The following is an 11,710-nucleotide window of genomic DNA, read 5'->3' on the forward strand; positions in this document are numbered from 1 at the left end:
ATGGGTCTTTGTGAGAGTTGTGTTATGGGTAAACAGAAGCGAGTAAGCTTCACGAAAACTGCGAGAGAGCCGAAGCAAGTACGGCTGGAAATGGTCCATACAGACGTTTGGGGGCCATATCCTATTTCATCACTTGGTGGATCCAGATTCTATATCACCTTCATTGATGATTTCAGCAGGAAGGTATGGGTTTATTTCTCATTCTCTGTGTAATTGTACATACTCCAAGTTATTAATATAAATAGCTTGTCCGCCGTGGAGGTTATCCACGGGTGTTACCACGAAATTAATTCTCTCTCTCTCTCCTAAAGAACTCTCTCTCTAGTTTTCTTCATCCTCTCCACAAATTTACTGTGTGTGAACTGCTAATTGATCCTAACAATACATACAAATATATGTGCTACAAAATGTAATTTGATAAAAGTGTTGCTATTTTTTGTAATTTAATACTTAAGTATGCTACTTTATGGGCAAAATTCAGAAATAACATACTTATCCCCTTAATTATGAGTTTCATAGCAACAGTTTCATAATTACATAATATAGCAAGTTGTATTTTGTATTTTGGCAAACTGTTGCTACAAAAATACAAATACATATGATTTTTATTGCCCTTATGATCGATATGTATTTTGTATTTTTGCAAACTATTGGTACAAAAATACAAATACATATAAATACATATGCTACAAAATGTAATTTGATAAAAGTGTTGTTATTTTTGTAATTTAATACTTAAGTATGCTACTTTATGTATTTTATATATCTACATCTACTTTCAAATTATTGAAAATTACTAAAACTAGTTGAAAAAGTATTTATAAAGTAGATTATAATTAATATTTTATGTATAAGAAAGTTCGAATATTATATATATATATATATATTATGTCGGTTTATTCGGGTTCGATTTGACTTTTTTTTTGTTAACACCAAACCAAATCAAGAATGGTCGTTTTTTTTTTCTAACGTCAAACCAATCAAACCAACCCATAAGTCGATTTTTTTTCTCGGTTTGGTTTGGTTCATCGGTTCGGTTTGACTTAACGGTTTGGTCTGTACACCCTTACTTTGAGTCATGTTGATTACCAGCGAAAACTCCGTGAGCTCTGAGTGAAAAGGAGAAAGGGGTAAAGGGGCTGGTAGAGTGTTAAATAGGAGTAAATACTCCTTCGTTCAAATTTACACGGCACGCTTTTTTTAGTTTGCCCTAAGCGAACATATATAGTTCTCTATATTCAGAAACATTTTATTTTTGTTACTTTTTTGAAAAGATTTATAGCGATACAATATTAAATGGTGCATTAGCTATCAATTTTAACAAACAACCTTGAATATAGAATATGGACTTGTGATATGTGTTGAAAGTTGTTATTTCTGCATAAAATGCACACACCAATAATAATCATGACCTTGTTCTTCACTACCAACATCATTGCCATAATAATTTTCTTCACAATTCTAAAAAGCTCATAATTATTGCATGAAAATCTGGTCCTTTCTAAAACTCGAAACAATAACTTTGCTTTCAGTAGAAAGCCCTTACCTAGCCATTCTTACAGTTACCTTCACAAGAAAAATTCAGGCTTGCACTGTCGTGAACTCGTTCCAAACTTTCGGATATTACTTTCTATATTCAAAGTTGTTTGTTAAAATTGATAGCTACTGCACCATTTAATATTGTATCGCTATAAATCATTTCAAAAAAGTAACACAAATAAAATGTTTCTAAATATAGAGAACTATATATATTCGCTTAGGGCGAACTAAAAAAAGCGTGCCGCATAAATTTGAACAAAGGAGTATTTACTCCTATTTAACACTCTACCGGCCCCTTTACCCCTTTCTCCTTTTCACTCAGAGCTCACGGAATTTTCTCTGTTATCAACGTGACTCAAAGTAAGTATTTCTCTCTTTTTCCCTTATGTGTTTTCCATTCATTTTTGTTTATAAATTTAAATCCCTAAGAAACAATTCATTTCCACTTTTAGTTCTGTTTGCTGCTTTTAATTGTAACATAGCATGAAGTCATAAATCATTTCCAATTTGTTTCTGCTTTGATTGCACTTTTTTTTTGTCGAGATGAGGGTTTATCGGAATAGCTTATCTACCCTAGATCTGTGTACATCTTATCCTCCTTGGACCCCTCTTGTATGACAACTTTTGGATGTGAATATAATCGGAGTGTGGACCGGGAGTCCAAATGGGGTTGGATCTGGCTCTGATACCATGAAACCAAAAGAGATGGTAATGAGGGCCTAACACAACTCCAATGGTTAGCTCATGAGGTAAGTATCACTGAAGTCTATATAAGCAGGACACCAGTACAATAGATAATTTTTGAAGTTTTGAATTGAAAAACCAACTCATAAATGAAGAAAATTCACTTGAAAACTGGTCAAGTTACTTTCTCAAACTTAGGAACTCCTCAACAACAGCAACATACCTAGTGTAATCCCACGACTACGAGTGAGGAAACTTTGAAATTGATCTTTTAAAAAAAATCAGTACAATATCCAACAACCAAACCAAATGCTCCTTTGAATTTTTTTGAAAAAAAAAGAGCAAAAAAATTATGTCCAAACGGGCTCCAAGTGTTTGAAGCGGACCAAATATATTCACTTTCTTAAGTTCCACGGTATGCGTTAAGGATCAAAGTACACCCACCACAATTTTAATCTTTTTAATTCTTTTATAATGTCAGGGGAGAGGTTAGTAGATAGTCGGGCGTCGCCTGATTTCCCTTCTCTATATTGTTATTATTACCTTCTTATCATCATATTTTTAGATTTTAGTATTACCCGTTGTATCCTTTACTCTGGTTATCATCATATTTGTTGTTGCTTTTGCTCCTTTCTTCATTGTTTTTCATACTTTATTTGATATGTTTTACTTGAGTCAAGGATCTATCAGAAATAGCCTCTCTACCTTCTCAAGGTAGGGATGGTAAGGCTGCATACACTCGGCAGTATGTTATGCATGTTGAGAAATGATTCAAAGATACTTGACCAAGTCTTTAGGAAGTTAGTTGTTAGTTTCCTTTATTCTAGCAAGTTTAGCTATTGTTGCAGATTATTAGGTAGTCAGTAAATCAGTGGGTTAGTGGACCTAAAAGTTAGATTTTTCAGTTTAATTGTGAGCCTATTTATAGGCAAGTCTCTTTACTTTCATTATGCATCAGATATAAAAATATCACTGCAGCAATTTACTTCTCTTTTGCTCTGATTTATGTCCACTTTCTCCTTCAGTTTTCTTTTTCCTTTCCAACAATGCATCCCAACTGTGGAAGGAAAGGAGCTCACAACCCCCATCCCCATCCCCCGCTAAACTTAAGGGACTAATTCGATTTTTTCTTCCCATATTCTTCTAGGATATGGAAAGAGAGTTGTTGTTGAAGGGGACAGTGAAGATAGAGTCAGTAGTTTACCAATAACTATTAGGGATCGTATCCTTGAGCTCTTACCGGTTCGAGATGCAGCAAGGACTAGTATTTTGTCGGAAGACTGGAGATGTATTTGGGCCGCGCTTCCAAATTTGGTGCTGGATTTCGACTTTGACTTCTGTCGTAATTTTAAGAAAGAAGCAGTAGATAATATTCTGTTACTGCATGTAGGGGACATTGTGAAGTTTCATCTTGACGCTAGAGATGCTCTCTTGACTTCATACCAGTGTATCGATAGATGGGTGATTCATGTCACCAGAAAACGTGTCAAGAAGCTAACCCTTCGCATTTCACATAATTATACCTATGCACTGCCTTCTTCTATTTATAATTGTTCAACCTTGACAAAGTTGAAACTCTTCAAATGTATTTTCAAACCAACAAATCCCTTTCTCATTTTTCCAAATCTTATCACCCTTCATCTAGACGAGATAACCTTTGTGCCAGCCATAAAACCGTTTTGTTTTATCAATGCCCCCCGTCATGCCAAGTTGACCATGAACTGGTGTCACCATACTAAATGCATATAGTTTTTTTCACCAGAACTGAAGTCCTTGCGTGTTGTTGACTGTAGCTATCTTGCGATATTTTACTTTATCAACTGCACGAATATAATACTGTTAAAGGTTCAATTTACCAGACTGGTTGATAATCCAACAAGAAATCATTTGTACGATCTCCTTGTTCGCTCGACTACACTTGAGGTACTACATTTGGATTCTGTCTTTCTTGAGGTGAGATGTTGACTACTTGTTTCACTTGAACATCTTATAGTGATGGTAATTTCATATGATTCTAATTATTGTATTTGCTCCAAAGATTTTGAATGCACACATTGATCCGAATGGGCTTCCTTTTACTCTTAACTGTTTGCGGCGTCTATTGTTAACAGTAGACTTCAGCAAAGTGGGTCTGATTTCTTGCGCTCTACAGTTGATTAAGAACTCTCCCAGTCTGAGTGAACTTGAGATTTTGGTAAGAAAAGTATCTGGACACACCATCCTGCTTGGACCTACCACTCGACAAGCTCGAGTATGTGGACATCTGTGATTTTAGGAGTTCAGAAGCTGAAGTGATTTTTGTGAAGTTACTGCTTTCTCACACTCCATCTCTACTAAGGATATGAACATTGATACTGCCTTAGAATTGATGCGTTTACGCAGAGCTTCTCCCATGGCAGGGCTATTCTATTCTTAACACACAAGCATCGCGATGTTCACTCAGTCAATATGTGATTTGAGGGTAGGAAGGTACACTGATGTTTATCAGTTGTCAATTTGTTTTGTTAAACACAGGATGAATTGCCAAATTCCCTTAATTTGTTCTTCTTTGTTATGTTTAGGAAGCTCAGTCTGCGTCGATGTGTCTTGAAAAAAGTACTTTATTTGGATTATTATTCACGAATGTCTTGAAAAAAGCAATTTTAACTTCATAGAGCTAGTTGTCACGGGCTCATTTTTCACTGCATCAGCGGCACACAATTTTGCCCGTGCGGCGCCTATGGTTCCCCCAACTATGGGCCAGCCTTCGTCATTTTCCAGGTCTTTAGCACGATCCTGTGCCTGTGGGAAGCTCGCCTCAGAGGCTTGCCCCCTTTGGTGCTGCTCTATCAACATGTCGGCCGACATGGCCAACGTATAAGCAACTCTTCTGGCGCACCTTTAATCTTTGAATCTCATCCATATGCGCTCCTAGGGATGGCTACGGACATACTCGTCCCTCACCTTGGCTGATCATTGCCATCGCCTGCACAGTCCTATCCTCAAGCTTGACATCGCCTCGTGCATGTGCACTTGACTTTTGCTTCGCTCGAGTAGCGCAACCCTCAATCCTTGGTCTTTGTCTCAAGAGTCTTTCTTAGATATGCCCACTCATGTCTTATGGCATAGCCAAACATAGCCCACGCAACTTGCATCCAACTTTCGTAGCACAGTGTCGCCCCACAACTGCGCGTCTAGGCCAACGGACCCTTGCTCGCTTGGCTGAACCTTGACCAAGCTCACAAGTTAGCTCACAAGTCTTTTGGGGAGAGTATCTCGGTTGCTCTATCGGCTTGGAGGCATCCTTCCATCATTTAGATAGCCCACGGGGCTTGTTGGTTCATATAGCCAACCTCTAGCCTTTTCCGATGCCCAACGCTAGTCCACCCGACCTTGCGTACCCATAGGGTTCCCGAGCCCTATGAATACCTTACGCATTCCTTTGATATGCCAAGGCAGGCCCTTGAGGTTGTCCCTCAAGGCAGCACACTTGGGGTGGCCATCTGTCGACACACCCGGGGGAGGCTGGTAGGCTGTCACCATTCATACCCCCCTTATATATGCTTAAAATAAATAATCCCAATGTCCGCCACTAGACATCATTTTGCCCGAGAATTATACTGGGGCTTAGATCATTCATCCGACCTTCAAATTGAGTGTCGTTTGTTCCTACTCCTTTCTCTTGACTTCCTTCACACCTTCATGAAGTTTCACCCCATTCCCATACACACGGAACGAGTTATGGCCTTCGGACCAATCAGCAAATTACGACAATGCCACTGGACTTTGGCCAAGTCAAGTCCCTATCCAAACGGACTCCAAACGACCCCAAATTTGGTAAGAATACATAAGGTACCCTTAATATCACCTCTCTAAACCAGAATCCTTAGATTTCACTTGTAGCTCAAAATGGCACGGTGCTCACATCGAACACCGCATACGATCCTCACCATGCCTCCGCCCCCTTGGGCTCACACCAAGACCTCTCCAAATCACATTGGCACTCTTAGGACATGTCATGCAACATATATAAATGTTTGTTGCCTCATGTTATGCCCCTTTGCCTCATCTTCGACTTCAGCATATTCCCTCAGCACATGGCACCTGCATAGCTGACAAGGTTGCGGCCTAGTTGGCACGCACAATCTTGGCGAGTGATAGGCCCCAAAACTTTGGGGCGTCACACCCTCACACACCTGAATTAGTCATTGTCCTCAATGACATGCAACACCGACGACAACCCAAAGTCTGCACCCTTGGGGATTTACATCGCGGCCCCAAATCCTTGTGTGTGGGAACTCTTGCGAGCTCCTTCTCAAAAATGGAGTCAGGCCCCTTGCCCTTCTCCCCCTAGTTTTATCCAAGCGTGCACTCCGCACTTCTGCTCGGACGGTGTCTCCACACCTGCACCCTCTGGTGACTAACTTTGCGGTGACCTTAAGTCATATCCGCACCATGCTCCTCACCGTCTTCATCTTGTCCGGGAATCTGTTTCCACCCTGGCGATCCTACTAGCCCATCCATACCTGGCATGTCTATCCTTTCGATCCTTTGCCTCTGGTAAACAACTATTTTCCCTCCTGGATTTCTGCCTTTTAAGCACAACGTAGCTAGGTAGGCATCCCTCGATGTGGCATCTTTGCCAACCATGCCCTTATGGTCCTTATTTTTTCTCCTCGAGCGACGTCACTGGCGGTAGCCTAAATTACGAACTTTTTCCCAATCATCATTCACAACAGCCTTTAGAAACCCATGCTTCACCATGGCACCTTTTGGCTTCTCGTGTGCTCCGCGCCCATAGGCACCTCACACTCTCTTGGGATGTACCCTTTTGCAAGTACTCCTTGTCTCAAAGTGCTGGTATCTGCGCACTACTCTATGGATTAGATGCTTTGTTCAAAACTCTTTCTTTCCCTTCGCAGTCCTTCGACGTTCGGGGTACCCTTGTACCTATAGCCTATGGCGAGAACTCCCTTAGTTCACCCATCTGCGGCCTCTGACCCGCTCTTCTACTCTTGGAAAGAACCCATCCTCGAACTTGGAACCCAATTCATTTTCAATGCTTTAGCTAATTCTACTTTGACGACTTTCCTTACCCATAGTATTTTGGCACAACACCTCTCCATGAAATGGTTTGGTTTATGCGTACTGCTCACACACCTGATGGCTTTACCTCTACCTGACTTTAACGCCCATCTTCCTGCAAAGAAGCCTGCACTCAGGTCATTCTTCACGTTGTCGCGGCCCGATGGTCCGCTTGGTGCTAGCCTAGTTCTTGCCCTGCATAGCACTCTCTCCAACTGCAAGCTCTGCTTGCCCATGCCGTCGGCTTCACTGCCCACTCATCCTGCATGGCTCTCTTCTGTAGGGACTCTCCTGCCACTCCTCGCAACCCATTGGATGGCTAGGTTTAGGGACTCTCCTGCCACTCTTCGCAACCCATTAGGTGGCTAGGTTTAGGGACTCTCCTGCCACTCTTCGCATCCCATTAGGTGGCTAGGTTGTCGTTCCAACCTTGAGATCGACTTTCTTTAGACGGACCCCTTCACATGCCCTCGACAAAGCTCAAGTCCAACCTTCTTAGTGGACACTCAACTTGATGCCTTAATTGCATCCATGGCAAGACCTAAGCATGATCAAGCCCAATGTTTATAGTCTACGGCTTCAACTCTCTTGGAACATGGCTGCACGACCTGGCAGACGTGGCTCATCCTCTTGACCATCCGACTTATCGGCATATCCCCTTCTTTAACTCAGCCTAGACTCTTTCATGGATGACAATCCTGGCTCGTCGCTTTGCATGAACAAGATACTTGACTGACAAGCATCTGATGCACTTCGCCAACCTTTCTTGACGTCCTTGTCAAGTCCATGCTATCTTCTGACCATAGTTACCAACATACCGCTAACAGAGTTTCTGACGAACTGACGGTTCCCCACAATCAAGGACATTTGAGCACTAGCTATCCGATTGTCCAACTTTGTGGTTCCACTCAAACAGCATCGCACGATGACCACACCTGTTGGCCCAACGTGCCTCTATAGAGTCCCTCTACCTACGGTACCCACTGATTTGAAGTCATCCCTTGAAGGTTTCTCAATCACTCTCGGATGCTTCGAAGACGAATCAACCCACACAGACGAAGGCGGAATCAACGGTTGTGACATGGCGTGATTCTGAAATGATGGGCCTTGGTTGACATAGCTAACTCAAGCGTCTCAACATACAACCAATTCCCTTTACAAGGTAGCATCGTCTCAAACGATCTTCATGAGCACGACGAATGTCAATCTATGCTTTGACGTGATCGCTGCAATAACATTCACACTTTGCTCTTAATTCTATGTTTTGATACCACTTGTCACGGGCTCATTTTTCACTGCGTCAGCGGCACACAATTTTGCTCGTGCGGTGCCCATGGTTCCCCCAACTATAGGCCAGCCTTCCTCATTTCCCAGGTCTTTAGCACGATCCTGTACCTGTGGGAAGCTCACCTCAGAGTCTTGCCCCCTTTGGTGCCGCTCTATCAACATGTCGGCCGACATGGCCAACGTATAAGCAACTCTTCTGGCGCACCTTTAATCCTTGAATATCATCCATATGCGCTCCTGGGGATGGCTACGGACATACTCGTCCCTCGCCTTGGCTGAGCATTGCCATCGCCTGCACAGTCCTATCCTCAAGCTTGACATCGCCTCGTGCATGTGCACTTGGCTTTTGCTTCGCCCGAGTAGGGCAACCCTCAATCCTTGGCCTTTGTCTCAAGTGTTTTTCTTAGATATGCCCACTCATGTCTTATGGCATAGCCAAACATAGCCCACGCAACTTGCATCCAACTTTCGTAGCACAGTGTCGCCCCACAACTGCGCGTCTAGTCCAACGGACCCTTGCTCGCTTGGCTGAACCTTGACCAAGCTCACAAGTTAGCTTAGAGTCTCTTGGGGAGAGTATCTCGATTGCTCTATCGGCTTGGAGGCATCCTTCCATCATTTATATAGCCCACGTGTCTTGTTGGTTCATATAGCCAACCTCTAGCCTTTTCCGACGCCCAACGCTAGTACACCCGACCTTGCATTGCCCATAGGGTTCCCGAGCCCTATGAGTACCTTACGCATTCCTTTGACATGCCAAGGCAGGCCCTTGAGGTTGTCTCTCAAGGCAGCACACTTGGGGTGGCCATCTTTCGTCACACCCGGGGGAGGCTGGTAGGTTGTTACCATTCATACCCCCCTTATATATGCTTAAAATAAATAATCCCAATGTCCGCCACTAGATATCATTTTACTCGAGAATCATACTGGGGCTTAGATCATTCATCCGACCTTCAAATTGAGTGTCGTTTGTTCCTACTCCTTTCTCTTGACTTCCTTCACACCTCTATGAAGTTTCACCCCTTTCCCATACACATGGAACGAGTTATGGCCTTCGGACCAATCAGCAAATTACGACAATGCCACTGGACTTTAGCCAAGTCAAGCCCCTATCCAAACGGACTCCAAACGACCCCAAATTTGGTAAGCATACATAAGGTACCCTTAATATCACCTCTCTAAACCGGAATCCTTCGAAGATGAACACCGCACACGATCCTCACCATGCCTCCGCCCACCAAGCCCTCTCCAAATCACATTGGCACTCTTAGGACATGTCATGCAACATATATAAATGCTTGTTGCCTCATGTTATGCCCCTTTGCCTCATCTTCGACTTCAGCATCTTCCCTCAGCACATGCCGCCTGCATAGCTGACAAGGTTGCGGCCTAGTTGGCACGCACAATCTTGGCGAGTGACAGGCCCCAAAACTTTGGGGCGTCACATAGTGCTCATGTTACCTATGCGCAGAGCGCGGACAAAATTCAGAAATAACATACTTATCCTCTTAATTATGAGTTTCATAGCAACAGTTTCATAATTACATAATATATCAAGCTGTATTTTGTATTTTTGCAAATTGTTGCTACAAAAATACAAATACATATAATTTTTACTACCCTTATGATCGATATGTATTTTGTATTTTTGCAAACCGTTGCTATAAAAATACAAATACATATGCTACAAAATGTAATTTGATAAAAGTGTTGTTATTTTTTGTAATTTAATACTTAAGTATGCTAATTTATGTATATTTTTCCTTATTATAACAAAATCAAATTATTCTGGCAAAAATTTTTAAAAAGTAAAAATAACTTAATTTTCTTGTGTCTTGTTTATATGATTCTAAATTTGATGGCTCCAAAGGAACACATCTATGTAGTTTGGGAGTTTCTAAATTAAAATCTATTGTTTATTTAGTTTGTCCTTGCAGGCTATGGAATCTCCAGAATTTGTTGTTCCTTTCTATTTTAAAAAATTATATTTGCAATTTACATCAAATCATATTAATTGGCCATCATTAAGGAATAAATTGATGTGAGAACTTAATTAATTATGATTTAATAATACTTGTATACGTAAACAGACATGGTAGGTATTTATCGAGTTGGTGTAAACATCAAACTTTTTCGTGGCAACTTTCTGCTTTGGATGTTAGTTATGGGCATAACTAGGCCAAAATGTTCGATTTTAGAATCACTCTATTTAAGTCATATCCACAGTTAGGTTGTAGATGTGTCGGGTTGATTCGGTTTTTATTTTTAAAAAAATCAAATCAATCATGTCGATTTATTAAAATTATAAACCAAATCAAATCAATATAAAATTGGTTTTTTCGTTTTAGGTTTTAGTCATTTTTTCGAATTTTTTAGTTTTTTTACGATTTTTTCTTTATAATATTAAGTTTTTACAATTATCTTGTGATCGAAGATTAGATCAAATATGTTTTCACTCATGTGCTAATGAAAAACCATAATTATGAAAAAATGAGGAGCGAAAAACTCTCTTGAAACTAAAAAGTGAGATGGAGAGTGAAAAATTTAGGTTTTAAGTTAAGTTGGAAAAATTACACAAATCTCATATTTAAGATACCATATTACACAATATCCCTTAATGTTTTAAAAATTACATAAAATCCTGGATTCATATTTATTGGAGATACATATGCTATATGTATCACTACTGTATACATATGTATATACTAGTGATACATATACATATGTATCACTAGTCCATATGTATCACTGCTTAACATATGTATCACAATTCGAAATTTCAGGATAAGATTTAATTAGCAAACTTTTTGGGGTTTTATGTAATATTGCTGAAACTATCCGGGATTTATGTAAGTTACTCTTTTAAGTTTATATTGAGTTTTGGATCATTTAATTAGCAATTAATGAACAAATATTACAACTTAAAGGCCCAAATCTAAATATATATCTACATCTACTTTCAAATTATTGAAAATTACTAAAACTAGTTGAAAAAGTATATAAAAAGTAGATTATAATTAATATTTTATGTATAAAAAAGTTTGAAGATTATTTATATATATATATATATTATGTCGGTTTGATTCGGGTTCGGTTTGACTTTTTTTTGGTCAACATCAAACCAAACCAAGAATGG

At 40.3% G+C, this 11,710-nt stretch overlaps 1 pseudogene; it reads left to right on the forward strand.

The window, feature by feature from the left end:
• LOC107871686 lies at positions 1-4,871 on the forward strand (annotated as a pseudogene).
• The last annotated feature ends 6,839 nt before the right edge of the window (positions 4,872-11,710 follow it).

This window comes from Capsicum annuum, chromosome 12 (genome assembly GCF_002878395.1).
Source record: "Capsicum annuum cultivar UCD-10X-F1 chromosome 12, UCD10Xv1.1, whole genome shotgun sequence".
In the NCBI taxonomy this organism is placed as follows: domain Eukaryota; kingdom Viridiplantae; phylum Streptophyta; class Magnoliopsida; order Solanales; family Solanaceae; genus Capsicum; species Capsicum annuum.